Genomic DNA, 27604 nt, shown 5'->3' on the forward strand with positions numbered 1-27604 from the left:
GAAGTGAAGACTAACTAGTGATACAACAGATAAGTGATTTTGTTCAATAACTTGGAGCAAATTTTAATAATGTTATGGATAGTTATTTTGATGAATTAAATTAGAAAATGAGAAAGAGGAGATGAATTCCCATGTGCCTACTTGAACAATATTATGATGATTTTTTTTTCTTATGGATATTGATTAAACTTATGTTCAAGCTATTATACTGAGGGTAGCATGGTTGAGACCATTTCTCTATAAGATAAACATTGATGAAATATCTATAGCTATAACAATATTACTAGCAGAGAAGGTTCACAAGAATGCAAAATTATTTGGGAAGTATGAGGAAGCCAAAACAAAGATAACTATTGGGTTGAAAACTACAACCTTGGAAAGAAAGAGGAAGAAAATGGTGAAAGATCTTGAGAAGATATTGCCACAAGGTGATAAGAAGAATGCATATTTATAGATCACTTAAGGTCATTGGGAGGACCAAACTAGGGAAGAGGAAGAAGAGGATGCAAAAAATAATGGTAAAGAGATAGTGGTAGCTCAGAAAAAGGCCAAGAAAGGAAAGAAAATCATCATTGTCAAGCCCTCTATTGAAGGAGAGATTGAAGAAGCCTACACTTCCCAGCACAACCAGACTGAGAACAAGGGCCACTACCACCACAACATTGGCTAGGACACCAAAGAAGACCATAGAGAAGAAATAATAACAAGGAAAAGGAGTAAGCTCTAGAAAGAGAAAGAAAATGGTAGTGAAGATAGAACTCAGCCATCCAAGTAAGAAATCGTCGAAGAGATTAATTTTGCAGAAAGAAGTAGAAGATGGTGAAGAAGGGAATGAATCAGATGATGTCAATCAATTTAAGGTAGTTATTCATAAGAATCTAACTAATGTGTATGAAATATTCCAAAACATCAAGAGTATTGTAGGTTTGTCAAGTTTTAAATTCATTAAATTTGAAAAATTGGATAAAAATGATAAGGTAAAGATAGAAGATGTCATAATAGAAATGATGGGAATTTTTAAGGTGACACTATTGGAGATTGGGAATCTCGTAGCTAAAGCATTGTATAATAAAATTAATGAGAGATGGAAATTTTCCATAATTATTGAGAAGAAAATCTAAGAGGCTACATTAATCAAATAATGTCAAATTTTGATAAGAAATAGATTGTTGAGTTCATCGAGAAATATAGGAATAGATTTGCTCCCAAATACAAAGCATTTTCTATATTAGAGAATAAAGTTGAAGATGTAGTTCAAAAAAGCACATTGATTTGAAAATGATTTTTTGCATGATGATGAAGGGATATCAAGCCAAGTTAAACTTGACAATAAAGAAGATTGATAAGTAGGAGATAATTTCCACAACAAGTCAAATTGTGATATTGCTATTAGGATTTAACTGTGTGATTTTGAGTCAAACTCATTGAACCATGTTTCATGAGTAGAGATTCAACATGAATCCATCTCTCATGAGAATAAATGGAACACTTAGCACTCATTGGATCTAGGTGATGCTCACAGGGGTGAAGCACCGGGACTTCTCGGGAGGTCACCCATCCCAATACTACTCTAGCCTGAGCGCACTTAACTAAAGAGTTTCCTCCATGGTTAAAACCAAAGCTTCCAAACCAATTTGAAAAACCTTCACCAAGTGTTGTCCCTTATGAACCATTCATTAGAAAGCCCCTTAAGCTCATCAATTAATAAGTAGGAGATAATTTCCACAACAAGTCAAATTGTGATATTGCTACCAAGATTTAACTATGTGATTTTGAGTCAAAGTCATTGACCCATGTTTCATGAGTAGTGATTCAACATGAATCCATCTCTAATGAAAATAAATGAAACACTTAGCACTCTTTGGATCTAGGTGATTCTCATAAGGGTGAAGTATCGAGAATTCCTGAGAGGTCACCCATCCCAGTATTACTCCATCCTGAGCACACTTAACTATAGAGTTTCCTTCATGGCTTGCAACCCCATTTGCAAAAACTTCACCAAGTGTTGTACCTTATGAAAAATATATTAGAAAGAACATTAAGCTCATCAATTGATAAGTAGGAGATAATTTCCATAGCAAGTCAAATTGTGATATTGCTATCAGGATTTAACTGTGTGATTTTGAGTCAAACTCATTGACCCATATTTCATGAGTAGTGATGAGCCTAAAAAATTTGAAGAGGTAATAAGGAAGAAGGTAGAGGAGAGTGAGAATTAAGTTGTTTTCACTATTGAGGATGTATTTGAGGATACATAGTCAAATGCCAATCCCTTGACTGAGGAAGAGCTTAAAAGTGAAGCAATCACAAAGACAACTTCAAACACACCTCTACTATGCATAAATCTAGTTTTGATCCAAGTTCATGATTATCCTGTAGGGCCCATTTACCATTGCACCAAAAGCCATGACTGTTAGTGAACATGGAACACCACATAACTAACCACCTGTGGGCAAGGGAGCGCGTCGTATCACCCAACAATCTCCCCCTCGACGCGCATACCAGGTGCTTACGTGGGTCGGGAAAGCACCGAGGAGATTTGAACCCATGACCAACCCAAGACCAAGCTCTGATACCAATTGTAGGGCCCATTTATCGTTGCACCAAAAGCCATGACTGTTAGTGAACATGGAACACCACATAATTAATCACCTGTGGGCAGGGGAGCGCGTCGCATCACCCAACATATCCAAGGATAAAGAGAAAACAAAATATAGATTTAACATTTGATAGCTCCACAATAATGACAATCATAGTTTAAGAGAAAAGTATAAAAGGTGAGAGTGTTGAAGAATAAGGAAAGCCAATAAGGCCAACCTTGTAATAAATGCAAAGGAAGGTGATGTGAGAATGCAAGCTCAAGAAGATCAATCTATAAGATATGCCTTGGGACCTCATGTTGAGTGAATAAAGGATTTTGTAACACCGAGGACTGAGGAGACACAAGATCCAAAAGAATAAGTGGTTATTTAGGGATTGGTTCAGTTGTCAAGTGTAGAGCTCTCTACATTGACTAAAACAAAGACATCTACTACACCCAATAAATAGGTGATATATACTCAATAGGAAACAACTTCAATTAGTGTTGACACCAAAGGTCAAGAGATGCCAAAGTTGAGTTTTGAAGTATCGTCATTTCAACTAACCATGCCAAGTAGTAGAACACCTAAGAAAAAACATTGACGAAGAAGGACAAATCCCCTGGAAAGAAGGTTATATTAGATGAGGTTATAGTGATTCCTAAATGGGACACTAATAACTTAACATATGATCAAATGCAGATCCTACAAGATCTACTCAAAAGGAAGGCAAGGCAAGGAGAATTGTGGAGAGAAAATCACCAAAAGTAGGTACTACATGATATAAAAAATATTTTTGTTGATGTGTTTGATATACAAGATATTAATGAGAAGGCTCCCATTCTAGATCAGTTAGTTCACATTGTTTAAAAGGTCAACAATGATGATATAGAAGGAAATGATGAGTTGATGAAGTGGTGTGAAAAGAAGTTTGAGACCAAAGTTTTGGGGAGCATTTCAACAGAAACTACAATAAAACAGGTTGAAATTTCCAATAGGTAAAAGCACAAACCTGTGTGACCTTTTATAAAGAAACGAGATATCAGAATGTGACAATTCAACATTAATGACAAAAAAAATGGTATTTGTGTTTAAAATATGAAGATGATGTAAACTGATGAAATGTGTAGAATTGTATGAATTTTATGCCTATAACTTTTATAAATTTTTTAACTAAAAATTTATTCATTTTATTTTATTTTTAAGTTCCTTTTTTAACTGTAAAAAATATATGATGTAGTTCCCGTCAAACAAGTATGTGCAAATCATCTTTTTTTGTTTTGACTTCAAAATATTTTATAGATGACATGTATAGCTAGTGAACAAAAAAAGAAATAATTATTTTTGATGTATATTTTCTTTGTTATAAGTACTCAAGTTCGACCTTGTCAGAATCCAACAGTTTTTCCTCCCATCAAAACTTCCCTATCAAATCTATACCTTCTTGAAAAAAAATTACATATTCGTGAAGAGGATTCTCTCCTCTAGTGATAAATACAATTTTTTTATTTTTTTGATATGATTTACTATTTTTTTTCATTTTTTGAGAGAGCATCTTCTGAAATGTTGAAATATCGACTTATAATATTTTGAGATTATAACATATTATAACTAATCAAAACACTCAAAAATATATATAATGATGATATTGAATTTGAGATCTTTAAAAGGGTATTTTTAATTTTTGAAAAAAGTTGAGTTTTGATAGAGAAATGAGATTTGACCAAAATAGGTTTTTGTATCACAAACAGTGACACAGATCTGTGCTTTTACCCCAACCTTGTAAATTATTTAGAGGGAGTTATACAAAAGATGTAGAATTCTTTACAAAGAATAAATAACAACTTTTTGAGAAGTTTCAATCAGATTTAAGGTCAACATAACATTCTTTGAGCATGGCCACAAGTTCAAGCTCCATTCATTTTAACATGTTCGCTTATGACAAAGGGAGATTAGCCAAATTGATGGCTAAAAATGGTAACATAAGGGCTAAAATCATATCCATTCATACAATGTTAATACTTCATTTCGAGGTCATGCAAAGGGAACTAACAGCCATAAAGGATTTAGTACAGAGATATCCTCATCTCTCCATGGAATATAGTTTGGTTGATCTAGTTGCTTAGCTAGAAATAGCAATTCAAGTTTTGGAATCTATTAGATCCAATTGGGATAATGCATTAGCCATTATTTTATAGATTTACAAACCATTTTTGGACAAATACAATTTGATCCGACCACCCCAAAAGTTGTGAGTGACAAACATAAGGGGGAGTAAATGAATGTCACAAGGGTAATAAGATGAAGATTAAAAGAGGATATCAATAATCAAGAAGGTATGATATAGTGTTTGAAAAATTTTGAATGTACGCTTTGAACATAATTTATACACATTTTGAACCCTAAGTATGTTAGAATTCATGTATATACGATGTACATTGTGAATTCTTTATGAAGACAGAGTCACAATCTAAGAGGAGTGTTATTTTGTAATTTTGGATGTAATGTTAAATCACGAAAAAGTGTTTTTGCTACTAGTGTCAAAGGGGGAGATTGTTGATCTCCAAGTCATGTTGTCAGTTAGTGTCAAACACTTAGTCATTTATAAGGAAAAGTTAGTTGGTCATCACTATGAGCAAGTCATTCTACTAAGGTAAAGCAATATATAACTTGTGTAAATATTAACTATGGACCAAGTAGTAGTTACTACCAATAAATTCAATGGTTTCCTAGTACTCTAGTATGTACCGAGTGATATTTTATATCAAGCATGTGAAACTTTTGTAAATATTAACTATGGACCAAGTAGTAGTTACTATCAATAAATTTAATGGTTGCCTAGTACTCTAGTATGTACCGAGTGATATTTTATATCAAGCATGTGAATGCTGAGTGACAACATATAGATAACAGTTATGACTAAGCACTAGAATGTTTATGCTAAGTAAGCTAGTTTTGGTATATGTATTTAGAATGAAACAAACACTTAGGAAACCATTTTGGTGGACTTCTATGTATGTTTTAATGATTGAGTAATTCAAAGAGATGATTACACATTTTTTTATTGTTAATCGTCTATAAGAAATGTAATCAATCAAGAAAAGGGAATGCATAACTAGAACAGATATTGAATATAAATCATTGATCTTGATCTAGAAGCTTCACTAGTTGTCTATTTAAGGAGGATCCAAACCCTAAACTAGTATGAGAGCTAAGAGAGAAGTGTGTGTGTGAAAGAGGCTATGTTTGGATGTTAGAAGAAAGAACCAAGTATAGTTATTGAGCAGTGAAGTTTAGCACAAATTTTATCAAATGAAAGGGAGGATAAGGAATTGGAAAGAGGAGATCCATAATCAACCATCAAAGTAAAAACCAAAGGATCATGTAGTGATACATTCTAGCAAGTGAATTAGGGTAAATGTCTTAATAGAGTGGTCCTAAAAAGCCTATGTAAATCTCCTATTAGAATGCTTAATTTTTAGTAAATCCTTGAATCAAGATAGACTAAATAAGTCTTGTAAGCTCTTAGCAAGATAAACCCCTCACAAGGTATATCACCAAAAGTGATCAAACATTATAGCCATAACACGCACAATTTATTGTTGTTGTAGTGAAGATTTATTAGTGTCATCCCCACCCCAGCTTTAGCTTCACCTTGAAGGGTTTCTAGGTAACCAAATCTTTTGTGTTGTTTTTTTATCATTTACTTTCAATCTTATCATCATGATCAATATATTAGATCTAACATATCAATGCAATACTTGTTTATGTGATGTATGATATTGTTGAGGTAAGGGTTAGCGGTGATATTTTGATATTCATTTTAAAGTTTTAGAGGAAATTTTTTTTATAGATTCTAATTCACCAACCACCCCCCCCCCCCCCCCCCCCCCCCCCCCGCCCCGCCCCCCCCCTCCTTAGTATCTTACTTTCCCAATAAAATTCCAATATGACTTTCCATCTCTTAGAAATTTTCCTAAGACTAGTGTGGAAATATAAAGGAGTTCTCATCATTTATAGTAAATAACTACATTGAAATAACTCTCAAATTTTCTAGATTTAAATAGAACAACTACACCCTCCTCCCATTTTCCATAGAGTTGTCATTGTTTAAAAAAGTGTTGGAAGCTAAGTAGGGTTGTCCATTTCTTAGAAACTTCTATAGGATTGGTAAGGAATTCCAATGAAAACCTTGCAAAGAATTTCCCTACCAAATCTTGTCGAAGACCTAGGATTATTTTCATTGCTATTGAACATAAAGGCTTTGTGACAACCCTTCATTCTCAAACCCTAAATATACTTGTAAAAATAATTTTAGTTTGCATGTTGTTTATGTTTATGTTTTAGTTTTTTAAGTTTTATTTATCTTTTTAAAGCATAGTAAACTCGAATGTATTACATGCACAAGATTTTTAGTTTTTTATTGTAAATTTGGATTTTCATATATAGAAAACAATCTACAAGTTTTGAGCACAAAATTTTTTCAATTATGTTTATTAAAAAGTTTAATATGTATTTTTTGATTAATTATAAAAAAAACTTTATAAAATTGAAACTTTCTACAATATAAATATTATATAGCAATATGGTGATTTTAGTGTCTATAAAAATATTGATTATCATTTTATTATCTAACAAAATTAACAAATAAATAATTCAACTTCTTAAATTAGTTAAATGTTTTCCCCTTTTCTCTATCATTTGCTAAAACTATTACCTTATATACATTATACAAAATATCTAGCTTTTTTTATACTTTAATTTTTTAATTAATATAAATATATATAATATATAAATTAAAACCTTTGTAACTCTTTACTTGGATAATGCAAATCTAACAATTTCATAGAAGCTAGTTTATAACCTCCTATATTTTATTTGTACTTTTTTAATTACAATAATTAAAATGTATATTAGTTATATATTAAAAATATCAAATTAATTATACATGTTTCTAAATTGAGAAGTTTCTATTTGTGATATAAACAAAATGTAAAACCCCAAAAAATATCAAATTAATTATAAAAGTTTCTAAATTCTTATATTTAAGGCATAAATAAACATGTTTCATGTAGTTGCATACTTCATCTCCTTTAGCTTAGGAATTAATTGTATATTTTGCAGAATGCAAAATTTAATAAAAATATTAGAAATCTACTATATTTGATAGTTGGGAAGAATTAATGCCTCTTTAAATGAAGAAAAATAAAAAATAAAAAATAGATGAGGTAGATTTGTTTAAATAATTTGTAAAACAACCAACCATGATTAACACCATTTAGTGAATGTTTTATACTTATTAATTTTCTGACCTATTTCATAGCTTAGTGATTACTTGTAATATAGTTAAATATATTTTTATATATAATTTTCATTGTCATCTCATTAATGGGATTCATCATCATAGATATAGAAATAATATCTATTTACAAAGCTAAAAATTTATAAAGGTATGCTCTGATACCACTTGATGAAGGTTGTTCCCTTTAGTACCATAAACCCATAATAGATATAAAGAAACAATAGCAAATGTGAGAACAAAATATGCACTTCTTATTATCACCACAAATGCTGAATTATAGAATTCACATGTATAATATGTTAACCCATGTGGGCACCTTCATTATAGTAACCCGCAAGACAATATTGTGAACTACACCTAGAGTTATCCTAGACAATGTTCAAGCCTTTCTTAAATAATCAATTTGATGTCACCCAGACAGGTTCTAGACATTGAAACTTAATACCTAGGGCCAACAGACCCTAACAATACATATAGAGTCATGGAAATCATTGGAATTGTTTCCCCTCTGATTCTGACTACTACTTCCATCCTCATCCTTATTCTTCTGATCATCATTACGACCTCCATAAGATCATCTGCCAGATCTTCCATGGTGACCTCTTCCACTATTTTTGTTGTCAAACTTATTGCTTAGTTTCTCCTCAACTCTTAGGGAAAATTGGTATGCCTCCTTAATACTATTCATTCAAATGAGACTTAGCTCATCTTGACTACTTGGCCTTAAACCATTAAGATAATAAGCCACTTTCTCCTTATCAGCTTTTGCATGGTCAACTCTAATGAGAACTTGGTAGAACTCTTCAATATACACTTGAATAGATTTTCCTGCTTGATTCAACCATTGCATTTTCTTCAATAGATCAAGCTCGTAATCTATGGGAATGAATTGTTGCTTTAGTTTAGCTATCATTCGATCCCATCTAGTGATTTTTCCCTTTACTTTTTTATTTCACTCCAACTAAACCTCCTAGAACCAGATCTTTTCATGTCCCTTTAGTTTTTCCTTTGCAAACTTGACCCTATCAGGATCCTCAATATCTTCATACTCAAACTGCTCCTCTAGTTCATTGATCCAATTGATCAACTCCTCTAGGTTAAGATTTCCCAAAAAATGTGAGAACCTCAAACTTAGGTCTTTTACCAATCTTGGAGATGGCCTTAAAAAGCCTCTCTTTCTCTTGGTTTAGAACTTCCTCTAGTTCTAAATTTTCTTCTTCTTCTTCCTCATCCTCACTTTCATCTCTTATAAAAAAATTCATTCCTCTACACATTTGTTCTTCCAATGCTTTCATTTGTGTTTCGAGGGCTCAAAAAGCCCCTAGGTGTAACACCTACAACTCTTTCACCACACTCTCTTTATGGAGGCATTTTTTGTACTTTCACTAAAACCCTAGTGCAGACTACCTCACAATTAGTGATCTATCTACATGCTCAGCCCAAACCACATTCCTTTTGTGAACTAACTCATAGTTAGAGATCTATCCATACACTCAAGAACACTAGCTCTAATACCATTTGACAAAGGTATGCTCTAATACCACTTGATGAAGTGTATTCCACTTAATACCATAAACCCATAATAGAAAGAGAAAAACAATAGCAAATGCAAGAATAAAATATGGACTTCTTATTATCATTGTAAATGTGGAATTGTATAATTCACAAGGAAAACAAGCTAACCCACATGGGTGTCTTCATTACAATAATATGTAAGACAATTTTGTGAACTACACCCAGAACTGTCCTAGACAATATTCAAGTCTTTCTTAAATAGGCAATGTTATGCTGCCCAGGAAGGTTCAAGACATTGAGGCTTAATACCTCAGGCCAACACACCCTAAAAATACATATAGAGTCAGCCAAATACATATTTGACAATTATTTTATATATTTTGGGAAGGTCTATCAAGTTGCTTTGGTGAACTCCATTGTATTGACCCAAGTACTTCAACTAAATCTAGACTGCTCTATGCTATGACTTGTCTAAACATTGGAGACTAGAGAATCTTCCCTCGATTATTATAATTAACTCTAAGCAAGGGATTATAAAGAAGGAAGTGGAGTTTGAATCCCTCCCCTTCTATTTTTTTTTGTAACAAAACTGGTCATTAGGCTAAGAACTACCTTAAGAAGAAGAATAAAATGACTAGGTAGGGAGTCCTTTCTTCTTCAGATCCCCCCTCCTATGTTCCTCTTCCTGAATTGGCTTGGATAGAAAATCTATCGGCTGAAAAAAATAAGACACTAATGCTTTGGGACAATGTAAAATGTAGGGGAAAATCCTTATTGCCTCCCAGCCTATTATTCAGTAGCCCATTGGAATGGTGTCCTCAAGTTCCCTTTTGGTTTCTAGGAAATTGGATTTGATGGTTGTTTCTCATAAGGCACTAGATATGGAGAACCCTATGGCTAAGAAACCATCTGCTAAGATTAAGATCTTGAAAGGCTCAAGGGTTAAGGAAATTATAGTAAAATACCTTGAAGAATGAGAGAGAAGGTAGATTGGTTTTGAGAAATGTCAGAGTCCTATCCATGCAATGTTGCTAGGTCTGATTGTTTTAGTGCAAGGGGAATGGTTGAGTTGGGTGAAATGTATTTTTCTAAGGCATTAGTTATGCTTTCATCAAATTTCCTAGAGCATCTACGTTCATTCATTTTGAAAACCTAGTTTCTTTGTAGTTTTGGGAAAAGTTTACAAATGACAAACAAAGACCAAAGTCAATGGGTAGAGGTTAATAGGATGAAGAAGAAATTCATGACTTCTAACCAATTCTTCAATATGATCTCTAAGTCAAAGTCCAAATCAAATATGGGAGGGAAGAAACTGAGCTTGGGTGGGAAGAATATTAAAGAAACTAGAGAATTAGAAAGTTAATAAAATTGACCATATAGGGGAGCTATACCTAATGTTATAAGGGAAGATTATGTCTTGGAACATAAGAGGCTTGAATATTTTTCATAAGCGAGATATTCTAAGAAGTGTGATTTGAGAATGTAAACCTGACATCCTTTAGGTTCAAAAAACTAAGATACCAAGAGAAAAAGTGGAACTTCTCTATTTTATCAAAAACTATAAAGTGTTGGGTTCTAGTTCTTAAGGAGCATTAGGAGGAGTTTTTTAATTCTAGAATAAGGCTATTGTTCAAGGTGAGTTGAACATATCCAAGAAAACTATGTTTGTATTCCATTTTCTCATATTAGGAATAAATTCTCTTGTATTCTCTCTAATGTTTATGCTCTCAATACAAATGTGGGTAGACTAGATTTTTGGGAGAGATTGAGTGCCTTCAAAGACTATGTTTGTATAGAATCTTGGCTAATTTCAGGGATTTTAATACTTCCCTAAGAGGTTCAGAGAAGGTTGAAGGGGTTCAAACCCAAATCTAGTTAGAGGGTAGGTTGGATTTGATGAACTTCATAGATTCTCAAGCCCTAGTTAATGTTGAGCTTCAGGGTCTAAATTTCATGAGGTATAACCATAGATTTTGGGATGATCTAATTCAAGTTAAGCTTGAAAGCGATCCTTTCTTAGTTGATTGGCTAAATTTTTTTTGTTGCTCCCTGGTGGTCCTTCCTAAAATAGGTTTGAATGGTTTTCATATTTCTCTTCTAGAAGAAACCCCAACTATTATAAGAAATACTCTTTTTAGGTTTGAAAAAATTAGGTTCAAACATCTTGATTTAAGAGGTAAAATATAGGAGTGGTGGGATATATGGATAGATGGGTTTCCAATGTTCAGTTTGGAAAAAAAGATTTTGGGCATTTCCAAGGTCTTGTAGATAAAGAAAATGTTTCTTTGTCAAAATGCCATGAGATTATTACTAAAGAGGAGCATTTTTGGAGACAATGATCTATAGCATTGTGGTTTCACTCAGGGGATAGAAATTCAAGATTATTTCATATTAGTGTGTCTAAACACATGGTGGCCAACATAATCTCTAGAATTGTTTCCAATTCAAAAGTTAAAATGTTAGATAAAGAGATATCAAAAGATTTTATTGGTTTCTTCTCTTCCCTCCTTTATCAATATAACTCTCTTTATTTGGAAGATCAAGAGAAGATGATTGATTTTGTTCCTAATATCTTAAAAGGGGAGTAAAAAAAGGCTCTAATGACTATTTTGTAAATAGTGGAAATCAAGGAAGTCATCTTCTCTTTAGTTGGAGATAAGTCTTTGACGGGGCAAGATGGTTTCCCAATGTTCTTTTTCCAAGTTCTCTTGTATGTAGTGGGGTTGGATCTCTACACTACTTCCAAAAAAATCTTTGGCTCTAGAAAACTTCTCTAGGAAATTAATTCAACTTTCACATTCATAATCCCTCAAAAAGTCAAGGCCTCTTCTATCAATGATTTTAGACCTATGACCTTGTGTAACTCTATTTACCCAGTTTTCTCTAAAGTGTTGACATTGTGTCTTCTAGTATTCCTCTCCTTGCTTATTTATCTAGAAAAAAATAGCTTTCTATTAGGTCATAAGATTTGAGATTCTATTGGTAAAGTTCATGAAGATATCCACTCTATTGAAATGTCTGAATTGTAAGGTTTCCTCCTCAAACTTGATATTTTCAAGCCTTATGACTGAGTGGACTAAGATTTTCTACTCAAAATCCTTTAATTGTTTGGCTTAAGTGATCATATTATCTAACTTGTTTTGCAACTTATTTTGGCTTCTTTCAATGTAGTTCTTGTGAATGGATCTTCTTCCACTTTTTTTAAGCCTTCCAGGGGTTTGAGGTAGGGAGACCCCATTTCTCAAATCATGTATTCTCTAATGGATAAATGTCTAGGTTGTCTTTGTAAAATTAGACTTGTTTTAGGTTTTCTTAAGGGTTTGAAACCTTCTTAGAATATGGTGTGCTCTCATGAATAGTTTGTCAATAACATAGTGATTATGAGAGAATAAACTATAAAGGAGGTGATTGAGTGTAAAAAAATCCTTCAATCCTACATTTTGGCTTTGGGTTACCTTATTAATTGGAAAAAAGGATTAGTTTTCTTCTCAAATACTTTGATTAAAGGACAAGGAAGAATAGCTAGAATCTTGGATTTCCAATTAGGTTCCTTTCCGGTGACCTATCTTGGTTTGCCTCTTGGAAAAAAAGAAAAACTTGATTCCTACTAGGTCTCCCTAGTTGAAATATTTCAGCAAAAACTAGTTGCATGGAAAGGATCACTTCTTAGACAAGTTGGAAAAGTATAGGTGATTAAATCTAGTCTTCAAAGTCTTCTAGCTTATGCTTTAAGTTTGATCAAAATCCCTAGTAAGTGTCAAGAATCTATAGAAAGAATTCCAAAAACTTTTATGTGGTTAGGAGTGGAAAAAAAATATATTAGCTCTTGTGGCCTTAGATATAGTCTATATGTGAATAAGGAGTGGTGGTCTAGGTCTTAGATCAATTAAAACTATGAAACTTGTGATAATGGCTAAGAAAATCTAAAGGATTTATGATGAAACAAAAGATTGGAATAGTATAATGAGTAAATACTTAAATAACTTCCATTATTTTTGAAATTTCCTCAATAATCATGAAAGGATGTTATGTTCTACCTTTTGGATGGGTATCCTGCAAGATAAAGTGACTACCAATCTAAAACCTAAATGGAGGTTGGCACGTGGACAATCAATTAACTTTTGCTAAGATGGTTGGCTTTTAGAGAAACCCTTGGCTTTGGAAGTGGATAACAACCAACTCGTAGAGAGATGTACCCAACTTATAGATTCTAAGGTGGAAAATTTCTATAGAGATGGTCAGTAGGTGAGATTTGCTGATATTGACCCCCTTCTTAACACTATAGTCAACCTCAATACCTCTATTATTAGGCTAGGAACACAAGACTCATTAATCTAGGAAGGATCTTACTCAAATTTCTTTGTTTAGTACATTTGGTACCAAATTCCAATGGTAGTTCCATCACAATTATGGCATCACAACTTATCATCATCGCAATTCTAATAGTCTTCTATCAGAATTGTGACGTTAACAGGTTATGGCACCATAATTGTGATGGAACTGCAATCACAATTTGGTACCAAATGTACTAGTGTTTATTTTGCAATTCAAGCTATATAAGAGACAAAAATCCCTCCTAAGTTTTTGAACAGAAATATTATTCCTAAAATTAGCATCTTCCAATGCATAGCTCTGCATGGAAAAATATGACTCTAAAAAATCTTAGTAAAAGAGGTATGTATTTTCCTAATAGGTGCTTTCTTTGTACAACCTAGGAAAAATCTATTAACCATATATTTATTTCTTGTTCCTTTGCTTTGAACACTTGGATAGAGATCTTTTGAAGGCCTAGAATTTAAGCTATGCTATGTCAAAGAATTTAGTGGACCTATAAATATTATGGAATGATTTTAAAGGGACCATTGAATAAAACCTCTAGAAGGAAAGTAACAATAGGGTCTTCAAGGATAAAGTTCAATCCTTCTAGAGTATGGCTAATTGAATAAAATATTTTATTATAGAAAATATTAACATATTGTACAAAGTAGAAGTGGATTTTGGAAAAGGAGGTAACCTTAATCAAAGGAAGACCATAAAGATGAGGTTATAAAAAAATGCTGGATGGGATTGTCCTCCTCTAAGCTAGATCAAAATGAACTTTAATAGTGTTACTAAGGGAAATCTTTGCCCTGCTAGGTATGGTTCTATTATTAGAGATAAAGAGGGTAATATGATTAGAGTTATGGCTATTTTGCTAGGTACTGTAACCAACCATATGGTAGAAGAAATGGGCCTTCTTCATGAGATTGAGATGGCTAGTAACATTAATACTAAGGGATTATGGATAGAATGGGATTCCCTAAATATTCTCAATTGCCTTTCAAAATGTTTGATCCCTTTGTGGACAATAAAAAATATAATAAAGGAAGCTAAAATCTTTCTTATTAATTTTGAAAAAGTATATATTTCACATTTGTATAGAGAAGTCAATAAGGTAGCTAACTTATTTTCTAACATGGAAATTACTAAGGGTGTCGCTTCAAGTTGCAGTCACGAGGACAATACTAATCATGAAAATAAATTGTTTATTAACTATAATAATAAATTTAGAAAAATTGGAAATATTTCATTTAATTCAGTCCAAGAGGGAAGATTTTTGGGAAATGAAATGTAATAATTTTTTGAAAGCTTGAGCTAGAGTTGTGCAGCAATTATTAACTCACATAGTCTATGGGTTGTTTTAGTCTTCTTTCTTCTTTGTGAAGTTTCATTTCAAGTTTTTTAATCTTCAATTTTTTCCAAGAATTTTGTTCTAAATTTTTTTAGAATGGGTGGCAAGGTGAGGAAAATGAAATCTAATATCTATGAGAAGTGAAGGAAAAATAAGTTTGGGAAAAATTGAATGATGAAGGGCTCACACCTTACATGGAATGGATGAAACCTAGGAAACCAAAAGTGACTAATAAGTTCATCAAAGGCTAGAACAATGGTGAGGTCAATCTCAAAGAGAGGAAGTTGAATCTTGACATTGGCATCATGGCACAAAAAATGGGGTTAAGCAACAAAGGTAATCACTTCTTTTAGGATCTCAACTACTTTGAATTGGATGTGAATAAATTACCTAATGCAACTTATGGTTAGATTATAAAAGGGGAGAGTGGGATTGTTATTACATCTTATATAAAATTGCTATGACATCATATCCTTACTCAGGTGATGGAATACATGACCCTAGATGGGAGATATGAGAGGGCCCATACCTATCATTTTGTGCTTTTAAATCACTTTAGATATAAGAAAAATGTTTGTTTTCCTTCTTAGCTATTATTATCATTGTCTCTTAGTATCAATGAACTGAGGTCTAACCCTAATAAACCTATTATACATCTATAAGGGATTGATGAGGTTGACTCATGATTTTGTGAACAAAAAAAATTCAGATCCACTCCTTAAGAAAATTGATGAATAAAGTGAAAAAAAACTAACTTTGTTGGAAAAGATGGGGAAGGGGAAAAGGATTTTAGGGAGATTAGGGCTTGAAATCCCTCGGTCTAGAAAAAAGAAGAAAATTAAAGTCAATGAAGAGTTAGTTTTGGATAATGAGGAAAACATTGACTATGAAGTAGAGAAAGAGGAGAAAGAGAGTCAAGGGAAAGAGGAGATGGAAAGGGACATTTTGGAGGAAGAAGAAAATTTTGAATTAGTTGAAAGAATGTTTGGAGGTGGCATGGATTCTCCTACTTTGTGAAGCTTTGCGCATAATGTTATTAATTCCTCAAGAAAGAAACAAAAATATACCCCGATCAACCAAGATGGGACAAGCTCCCTTGCTACTACCAAGAAAAATGAAAAGGAGTCATAGAAGAACAATGTAGATGATGAAGAATCAAATGAAGCTATCAGGAAAGTAGACTATGATGAACCCATTGACCATGATGTGTATATTTCTATTAATGATGTTGAGAGGAAGGGTATTGAATGTTATTCTAAGAGAAGGGATAAAGCTTTTGGGGAAGAGAAAGAAAAGAGGAAGGAGATAATCCCTATGCTGCATGTTGTTGATGAAGATGAGCTTAATGTTAAAATTACCGCAGATGACATTAGAGACCTAGCTATCAATCCTCCCCATGGGCTTTTGGAAATTGCTAAAGAAATATCCCTATATTTCCAAAGGCTTGATAAATGGACCTTTCAATTTATCAAGTTTATAAACCTAAGATGTAGGGCCTTAGTGGGGAGAATTCACCAAATAAAAAATAAGAAATATGAGAGTGGGCAGATGGAGAATGTCACTGAGTAGTAGGGGTTAGAAGAGGTCATTGAAGAGCTAAAGAAAAAGATAAACAAAATGGAAAAGTCCACAAAGGAAGAGCTAATAAAATGCCACGATATGTCAGACTCTTTTATTGATTGTTTGAGCATGGTCACGAGTCTCATGGACCAGGGCAAGGAAGTGAAACTAATTCTACATCTAGAGGAATCTGATAAGGACAAGGTGTAGGATAGATATAGAAAACATACTCACTCCAATAGAAAAAAGAAACAAAGGAAGGAGACCTATATTTCTCATCAAGACATCAAAAAAGTGTCTAAGAAGATTTAAGATATTCAGCAGGAGCTAAAAGATAAAGTTGAAGCTTTGGCCTAGTTCTTTTTTTGTCTTTTTTTTTTGTCGCATCAACCCTAGTTTGGCTTTTTGTTAGTTTTTTAAATTTTTGTTGGTTTTGGTGTTGGCTTTTGCTAGGTTTTGTTGGTAATGGTTTTGGGTGTTTATGCAACTCTAAACACAATTTTGTTTAAGGACTTAATGCTTTCTCTTTTTCTATAAAATAATTGGGGTCTTGGGTGCCTTGTAAAAATCTTGTTTTAGCCTTAATAAAAAATAATTAATGAAAAACATGCATAGAAATATAATTTTAGATTTGTATTAAAATTTGTCATCTCTCTCATTGTAGTAGAGGAGGGTTTCGAAGAATTATAAAGAAGGCTTGTAATTCCAAAAAAAAAAATTATCTTTTTTCTCTTATGTTTATGTTAATTATTTGTGGAATTTTGACCTTATACATGTCAAATGTTTTCTACATGATGTTTTCTATATTATTACTCTGAATAATGGATAATTGAAAGTTTATACTTGTTCCCCCAAAAAATGGTCTATCTTAGATGGGATAAGAACTCTCTAGCTCTTTTGGGCCACCCTGAAACATCACACACTAAGGGAAAAACTAAGTTTTGGAAAAAAAAAAGTCAACTTTGACTATTTAACACTTTTGGTCTAGGAATTAAGCTTAGTGTGTGATGTTTAAAGCTTATTTATGGAGAACAAAATTTGAAAGTAAGAAGGTGTCAAATAAAGGACAGTTGAGAATTCAACATGTCAACCTAATGGAAAATTGTTCTCACCTTCTTCAGTGTCAGATATCAAAGTCGTAAGAGAACATGCTCATACTTTTGTCAAACCCATTTTAATCGAGTCATTAATGCAAATTTCAGCTCTAGATAGTTTTTATCGCGCGGTGCAAACAACCATGTCTTTCCCTTTCAATTTGAATTGTTCAAATTTTAAATTTTACAAATCCTTTACAATTTCAATTGGCATGGGAGTGGAGTGGAAATTTTTCTATTACACTACTATTCAAGGTAGAGTCTCGCATGGATTCTCCTACTTTGTCACGCTCTACACAAACTATTATAATTCCTCAGTAGAGAAAGAAAAATGTATACATTGATCAACCAAGAGGGGACAAGCCCAGTTGGCTAAATCTTCCCTGTTGCAAGGGGTTGGTCACGGGTTCTAGTCTCCCCCGTCCCTATGTTACGGGTGGGCGTGTTGCACCAGCACTACCAGTCACATTAAAAAGTTTACCTGTCACACTATAGTTCATGGGAGGGGGGGGGGAGGGGGGGGGGGGGGGGGGGGGGGGGGGAGGACGGGGGGGGGCGTGCTACACTAGATTCCTGCAGTCTAATTAAAAAAATAATAATAACCAAGAGGGGACAAGCTCCCCTACTACTACCAAGAAAAATGAAAAGGAGTCTTAGAAGAACAATGTGGATGATGAATAACCCAAAGAATCTATCAGGCAAGTAGACTATAATGAGTCCATTGACCATGATGTGTATATTTCCATTGATCATGTTGAGAGGAAGGGTATTGAATGTTAGTCTAAGAGAAGGGATAAAGCTTTCTCGGAAGAGAAAGAAAAGAAGAAGGAGAATATCCCTATGCTACATGTTGTTGATGAAGATCAGCTTAATGTTAAAATTACTAAAAATGACATTAGGGACCTAGTTGTCAATCCTCCCCATGGGCTATTGGAAATTGCTAAAGCAATATCCCTATATTCCCAAAGGCTAGATAAATGGACCTTTCACTCTATCAAGTTTCTAAACCTAAGATGCAGGGCCTTAGGGGAGGAAAATTCATGAGATGAAAAATAAGAAATATGAGAGTGGGCAGATGGAGAATGTCATTGAGCAGTAGGGGTTAGAAGAGGTCATTGAAGAGCTGAAGAAAAAGATAGACAAAATCGAAAAGTCCAATAAGGAAGAGTTGACAAAATGCAAGGATATGTTGGACTCTTTTATTGATTGTTTGAACATGGTCACGAGTCTGATGGACCAGGGAAAGGAAGTGAAACTAGTGCTACATCTAGATGAATTTGATAAGGACGGGGTATAGGCTAGAACTAGAAAATGTATTCGTTCCAATAGAAAAAAGAAACAAAAGAAGGAGACCTATATTTCTCATCAAGACATCAAATAGGTGTTTGAGAAGATTTAAGATTTTCAGCAGGTGCTAACATATAAAGTTGAAGCTTTGGCCTAGTTCTTTTGTTGTCTTTTTTTTTTGTCGTGTCAACCCTAGTTTGGCATTTTGTTAGTTTTTTTGTTTTTGTTTTTTTTGGTGGTGGCTTTTGTCAAGTTTTTCTAGTAATGGTTGTGGATGTTTATGCTACTCTAAATACAATTTTGTTTAAGAACTTAATGCTTTCTCTTTTTCTGTAAAATAATTGGGGTCTTGGGTGCCTTGTAAAAATCTTGTTTTAGCTTTAATCAAAAAACATTTAATATAAAAGAGATGCCTAAAAATAGTAATTTTAGATTTTTATTAAAATTTATGATTTCTCTCATTGTAGTAGAGGGTTTGGAAGAATAATAAAGAAAGCTTGTAATTCCAAAAATGATTTTTATTTTTTCCTCTTATATTGATGTTAATTATTTGTAAAATTTTGACTGCATCATGCTTCAAAATGGATTATAACTTGTGCCTCTATATTGACTTTATACAAGTTGAATGCTTTCTACATGATGTTTTCTATATTGTTACTCCGAATAATAGATAATTGAAAGTTTATACTTGTTCCCCAAAATAATTATGTATCTAAGAACGGATAATAACTCTTTAGCTCTTTGTAAAGCTATTTACGGGCTACAAATTTGAAAGTAATAAGAGTCAAATAAATGAGAGTTGAGAATCCAACGTGTCAACCTAATGTAAGATTCTCCTCACCTTCTTCAGTGTCGGATATCAAAGTAGTAGAGAGAAATGAATGTGGACATTCATTACTGCGCATGTCAGCTTTAGATAGTTTTTATCGGTGCAAACCACCGTGTCTTTCTGTTTCAATTTGAATCGTTCAAATTGAAAATTTTACAGATCCTTTACAATATGAATTGGCAAGGAGTGGAGTGGAAATTTCGCCATTACACTAGTATTTAAGGTAATGTCTCGCACAAGGCATGGTGATCTATGTAAAAATGTTGATTTTATAAGTCAGAGTTTGAGCCCGTAGGGGATATTTTTTACAATGGTTGAAAGACGTACACAGAGAGGATTTATTAATTTGGGATGCAATTAAAGCTGCTTCAAGAACTTGAAATTCATTTGCAACAAGTAATCAAAGTGTGTTACCCAAACATTTTATAAAGATGTTTAATTATATTAATTAATCAGAAAGAGAGAGATTAGTCTTCAAGAAAAATCAAATTTTCTCTTTCCCTATACTTTTCTCTTTCCATGTACTAAAACTTGTAGAGAGAAGTACCGGGTTTGAGTTGGAGTTTCATTCCCTTTTTCACAATCCTCTCTCTCCATGTGCTTTTCACTCTCCACATACTCCAACCTTTACAGAGAATTACGGATTTTGATTTTGGGTTTTGGTTTTCACTCTCTCTCTTCCAATTTTTCTCTCTCCACGTACTTTTCTCTCTCTCCCCATACTGCAACTTTTTAACCTAATCCTAACTGGAGCAATTCCAACCCAAACTCAACTTCAAAACAACTACTAGCTGGAAATAAAGTTCATAGATATAATCTGAAGATTGGTTTTATTTGTAGAGAAGGCACTTGCAGGTCAGTCATGGTGATTTGAAGGTGATACGGTTTCCATTCATTATCAATGTACATTTCCACTAATGCTTGATTATCTATACGCCTGGAAGGAGTAGAGGAACAAGTAAAGGAGACGATTAAATCGTTTCAAAGAAGTCAAGATTCGGCATGTACATTCATCTTTTCCACTGTGGTCGATGGATCTCCTGGCATAGCGAGTGGCTTTTATGATGGAAGCCAGAGTGAACCCTTTGTTGGCTATAATGAAGAGGAGGCTATCTGGTATGAGCTATCTGATTTTTGTCCTCTTTGCAAATATACAGCTTTGATAGGCATGACAAGGCACGTGAATCATTGGAAGTAATACCATACTCAAGGCATCTGCACTACTCCATCAAAGCTGGTGTTGAGCAACCCACAGCAGTTGGAATGATGGTCGGCTATAGACAAGGTGAATGACTGATTTGGCAATTTGTATCTCCAACTCTCCAACCGTGGCACTTAATGGAATCATAAAAAAAGCATATGAAGCCGCAGGTTTGACCATGAATCTGATGTGTTTGATTTAATGTCATTGCCAACTCAGTAATAGGAGTAAGAGCCACTGCAAGGAACAAAGGAAATCTTTATGCATTAACAGGAGAAAGTTCATGAGAGCTCGGGTCCTTGAGAAACTTCACTCAGCCAATGTGATAAGGAGATGACTCATTTTTGAGTGCGTACCCAATGTAATTTGGGTGGTGAACCCGATAAAGCCATGTAATGATGCATATTTATGCAGCTGTAACTCTACGCTTATCCATATCTATAATTCTTCTCACATTGAGAAGTGAATACCGCACACAAAAGCAAAGAAAGTTTTAAATGTCATTAGTATGGAACTAATGTCAATTATGATTTGTATGACAAAATGCATAAGCTTGTTGTTGATTTTTGTTCAGAGGACTAAAAGTGAGAGAGGTAACCAGGTTGTGATAATCATTTAAGGGAATTCCACATAGCTCGAAGAGATTGAGTAGCCACTTAAATCATTATTTTACAAATCAGCATGCCACAAAATTATGTTGTTCTAGCTCAAGCACTCTTGATGATGATTGTGGTAATAGCAAATAAATGGTTGTTCGTGGGTGTGAGAATCCTTATTTTAATTCATCTCTATATAGTTGAAAATAATTTTAGAAGAACATTTAGGTTTTGCTTGACTGGTCTTCCCAGTGATATACGAATTGAAGTTGGTGACATGTTCTTTCACCTTCACAAGTTTCCATTGATATCTGGGAGCGTTAAGTTGGAAAAACTTATTCAAGAGTCTACAGATGATGAAGAGGGATGCTTTTTGCAGCTGCATGATATACTAGGTGGTGCCACCGCATTTGAACTTGTAGCAAAATTTTGTTATGGTGTCAAACTAGAGCTGACAGCCTTGAATGTTTTATTTCTACATTGCATTGTTGAATATCTAGAGATGACAAAGGCTTATGGGGAGGGTAATTTGATTTCTTGGATAGAGATTTTCCTAAACCAACTAGTTCTCCCTAACTGGAAGGAATCCATTAGAGTAGTTCAAGGCTATGAATATGTTCTTCCACATGCAGCGAAGCTTCAGGTTGTGAAGAGATGTGTTGACTCAATTGTTATGAAAGCATGTTCAGATCCAAGCTTATTTGGATGGCCTATGATGGACCATGGGTCTATGCAAAGCCCTGGAGGTAGTGTCTTGTGTAATGGAATTAGTACGGGAGCTAGATTTAAAAAAAAAATGTTCAAGCTGACTGGTGGCATGAAGATGTTTTAGTCCTTAGTCTTCCACTATCTAAGAGACTTATTTCTTCATTGGGAACCAGAGGTGTTAAGCTTGAAAATATTGGAGGAGCACTAATAGTATTTGCAAAAGGGCATCTTCCTAGTCTTACTAGGTGACAAGGTGCTAGACACATTAGAATTCCATCTGAGGAAGATGGACGGCATCTGCTTGAAACTGTTGAGAGTCTACTGCCAATGCAGAAGAGTGTCACTTCCACCAGCTTTTTGTTTGGAATGTTGCGCACTACAATGATATTAAATGCAAGTTCTATTTGTAAAAGCAATCTGGAAAGAAGGATAGCAATCCAACTAGATCAGGCCATGTTAGAAGATCTACTTATTCCATTATTTATAGTTAGACATGAAAATTTGGAGTTGGTTAGGAACCTTCTTAGAATAGCCCAAACTCTAACTTTTTGGGTAGTTATGAACCTAAAAATTTGGTTGTTCTAGATTGGCTATAAATTCTTGAAAATCAATGTAATAAGGGACTTTTTGGACTTGGGGAATTGGGAACACTTATGCTCTGATAACAAAGCAATTTTTGGAAAGTGTGTACAATTGTTGTTTTTGTAATCTATTATTTCTTACTTTCTTGGTGCAAAGAAATAAAGTACATTTGGGTGTTCTCCTTCGAAGAGTCTGAATTGTTGAGGTGTTGATTCATTTATGAGTATTTTCATGGTATGGTGTGAGTATTTATGAATGGTCGAATTAGCATTGTGTTGGTGAAAGTTCTCAAGCATAGTCCTTGATTGCTCTCATTAATAGTTACATCATTGTTATGAAAATGTTGAAGGCATGTGGTGCATTTGCTATCAATGGTTTTCCTTCCTATTTTCTAAGTTCTTCTTATCTTTATTGAAAAATCTAAAATTTCATCTTACGAGGGAGCTACCCCTCTAAACATAGAGGAAGGTTAGATATCAAGGGCCTATCTCAATTGTTGTGAATGGTTTTCCACACACATTCCATTGGAAAAATTCTACCGCGACAAATATGTTTACTAACAGATTTTTGGCGACTCCACTAGGGAGACTGAACAAGAAAGATTGATAGTCACTTGTAATGAAGCATAATGATGCTTCTGCATGAGAACATTTTTCCTATTCTCCAACTGAACCTCAACTTTCAAGACACCGAGGAAGATATCATCTTGAACTTGAACACTCTAGCCTAGAGCTGTAGATGAAGTGGATAGCAATATCATCAAGTGAATCAAGTTCTTGAAGAAGAAGAAGAGTTTGGAGAAATCTTGCAAAGAGCCCCTATTTGTCAGAATATTGTAGTTGTTGAAAGAATAGTGGTCATTCGAAGAATAAACAGATAGAATCTTGGTCATATTCAAGGGCAAATAAATAATAACCACTAAGCTGGCTGACAAACCATACACCCGGGTAGATAGATAAAAGGGTCTAGTAGACGAAGATTTTGAAGCCCTTTGGAAGTTATATTTCAAGCCAGTTACTCCTAAGAAGAAGAAAAAGGTCAAGTCTATTAGTAGGTCTTCTTCACCAACTAAGGCTATTGTTTCTCCTATGGCTTTTCAAGCTTTGATTCTACCAGGTACTCTTGCACCTTTAGCTATAAATTTGTAGCCCTTGAATATCATTCTTTTGACTATGGCACATCAAGCGCCGTAGCCACCAGTCCCATGGGGAGCTTCTATTGGTCCTCTAGCTTTAGGGAACCAATTACATGACATGCCCATTGGTTCTCAAAAAATTCTTCCCAAGTTTTCTGGTTATGAAAAAGTCACTACTGATCAGCATATAAGTGCATTCTTTACAGCAAGCGATGTTCTCGTAATTCAACATGAAGATGTTTCTATCCGTCTTTTTGTTGAAACCCTCACTGAAGCTGCAGCTGAATAGTTTAGATAGCTACTAGCTAGATCAATTAATTCATAGGTAACTTTGATTGAAGCTTTCGATAGGAGATTTAAGACTTCTAAAGATGAAAATTTTCTCCTTTCCTAGTTGACTCAGATGAAGAAGGAAATTCATGAGCCAATGCGAGATTTCATTGCTTTTTTTAATCAAACAATGAATCGAATTCCTATCAACAAAAGACCCACTAAAGAAAATCAAATGACTTTCTTCATCAGTGCTCAACCTTCTATGTAAGCTTTCAAATACGAAGCGCAAGACCTCCTAATCTAGCAGCCGTGCAAACTTTGGCTATCGAGGTGGAAGATGACTTGCTTAGTTCAGGAAAATGGAGTCATGATCTACAAAAGGGAAAAGGTCAGCAAGCTCCTGTCATTACCATTAATCCTTTATACCAAAAATTGGCTAATGATGTGCTACAACTCAAAAAGAAGTTGCCCTATAATCCCCCACCTCTATATCAAGATATTCCAAGGAGGAATTATATGCCATATCAGCAAAATAGACAAACTAAATGGCTACCCTAATCAACACCAAGATTAGCCATCAAACATCCCTCATCATTTGGTAAACGGGCTGATATGTGTGATTTTCACCTAACAATAGATCATGATGGTGCAAACTGTCCCAAGATGGCTAGATTCATGCAAATGCATTTGACAATAGAGAAAATAGAAGAATATGTAGCTCCTAAAGATGTAACAGAAACTACTACTGGGACTTCCTCCATAAAATTTCTAGAGTATGAATCTAATGATGAGAAAGCCAAAGATATCAACAATCATTCTTGCAATGCATCTACACAAAATTAGAGACAAAGATTGGAAGAAAAGTGGAGTAAACAAGCAAAGGAAAAAGCTTTTGATGAGATGACTAAGCGAATACTATCTCAGAAGCATACTCTAGAAGAGCTTTCACAAGCGAAGGAAATAGATAAGTATAAAACCTCTCCCATTGTTGAAGATTCTTTTGATTTTATTGATCATTGTAAAAAGACCAAAGTACAAATTTCTCAGTTGGACTACCTTAAGGAAAACCCTCATCAATTAGAAAGGTTGATTCAATGTGTTTGTAAAGGAAAAGATTCGCCTAAGATCATTATCAACCATGAGTCAGAAGTCTCTCTAGAAGCAGAAGATAATTTGGAAGGTCCCATGACTGAGAAAAAATCTTTTGTTGTAGCGTCCTTGTTAGATAAACTTGACCCTTTCTATGTTTCTCTTTATATAGCTGGATGCAAGTTAAGTAATTGTATTATTGATTTCGGTGCGTCTGATAATGTTATGCCTTCCAATGTAGCCCATGCCTTAGGACTTTCTCTGAATAAACCATCTGGAAAAGTGTACTCTATGGAGGCAAAACAAGTCCCACTGGTTGGCCAGTTAAAGGATGCTCAAGTAGCACTTGTAGCACATCCTAAGAAGATGTTAAAATTGAACATCGTGGTTGCTAATATTCTTGCCAGTTACGGGATGCTTTTGAGTAAATTTTTTTGCAAAGATCTTGGTGATGAGATCAAGATGGACATGTCTCGTGCCCTTATCCTAATTGGAGATAAAAAGGTTAAGCTTAATCTTGAACCTAAAGCCAAATATACAGTCTTGAAATTAGATGATCCAAGAGCAGAAATATTGTATGTTGATACAGGGCATGGGACATATATGATGACATCTACTGAAGAAGATGTAGCTGAGCTTCTTATGCCTAATATAACTAATGAATTATGGTCAATGGAGTTTGATGGAAGTTCTTCTTCTTCTGGTTCAGGTGCTAGGATTGTTTTGATATCACCAAAAGGAGAGAAGTTCCCAAAAGCTTATAAGTTGGCCTTTGAAACCACCAATAATACCGTAGAATATGAAGCTCTCCTATTTGGTCTCGAGTATGAAAAAGAAAAAGGAATCAAACAACTCAAGGTATTATGAGATGCATAATTAGTTGTCAACCAGGTATGTAGACAATATCAAACAAAGAATACAAAATTGAAGGCATATAGGAATAGAGTGTGGGATGAGATTGAGAATTTTGATGCTTTTTCTTTATTTGCTATTCCTCACGAACAAAATTCCAAAGCAAATTGTCTTGTAGTCTCTGCCTCTCTCCTTATTCCTCACCCTAAGTTCAACAAAGATGTTTACACAATAGAGATGATTCATAGACCCAGTGTGCCTGATAATGATTGACACTGGTAAGTTTTTGATGATGATGGGCAAATCATTACATTTCTTGAGGGAAGCCTCCATTTTCAGACCTAAAATTTGAAGGATTGTGTAATCATAATGGAACACCAGGAGATGACCCTGAAGTTATTCAACTTGAAGGTAATGTTATCCTGAGAGGATTAGTCACCCTAGAAAGTCTTTTTGATAAAAAAGATAAAAGGAAAGAGAAATTTGAAGATACTAAACCCTCTAATTGTTCAAGTTATGAGAAAGTAAATATTGGTTCTAAGGAAAATCCCAAGATGGTCCTAATAGGGAAAGATTTTGCATCAGAAGAGAAATAAAAATTCATGAAGTTATTGAGAGCCTACCAAGACGTTTTTGGTGGGGTTATGAAGATCTTAAGGAATTCATGAATGGGAAATTTAAACATCAGATTCCTTTGAAACTTGGTTCAACTCCCTTCCAACAAAAGCAAAGACAATTCAATCCCAAGGTAGCTGACACTATTTTTAATGAGGTTGATAAGATGCTTAAATCAAAGATTATCTATCCCATTCACCATTCAACATGGGTAGCCAATATCGTTCCTATCAGGAAGAAGAATGGTGAGATAAGAATATGTGTTGACTTTTGAAATTTGAATCAGGTGTCACTTAAGGATGATTATGGACTCCCTATCATGGATCATATTATGTAGTTGGTATCTAGCTCAGAACTCATGTCAATGCTAGATGGCTTCTTTGGTTATAATCAAATCACTGTCGCACTAGAAGACCAACATAAAACAACTTTTACCACTCCATGGGGCACATTTGCCTACAATCGAATACCTTTTGGTTTGATAAATGCCAGAGCCACCTTTCAATGGGCCATGGATCATTCATTTGAGGATTTCAAGAATAAGATTATTGTGATGTACCTTGATGATCTTACAATTTTTTCAAAATAAAGAAGAGATCATGTGCACCATCTAGAAGCTATCTTGCATTGATGTCGAACACAAGGCATCTCACTAAATCCTAAGAAGTCTATATTTGGGGTGACAGAAGGTAAACTACTAGGGCATATTGTCTCTA

The 27604-nt window shown here is 34.1% G+C and overlaps 1 pseudogene; it reads left to right on the plus strand.

The window, feature by feature from the left end:
* Positions 1–21719: 21719 nt before the first annotated feature.
* Positions 21720–24348, plus strand: LOC149566267 (BTB/POZ domain-containing protein At1g30440 pseudogene; annotated as a pseudogene).
* Positions 24349–27604: the final 3256 nt, after the last annotated feature.

The sequence above is a fragment of the Cupressus sempervirens genome, chromosome 3 (genome assembly GCF_028749045.1).
Source record: "Cupressus sempervirens isolate cs-2001-9-10 chromosome 3, ASM2874904v1, whole genome shotgun sequence".
Taxonomy (NCBI): domain Eukaryota; kingdom Viridiplantae; phylum Streptophyta; class Pinopsida; order Cupressales; family Cupressaceae; genus Cupressus; species Cupressus sempervirens.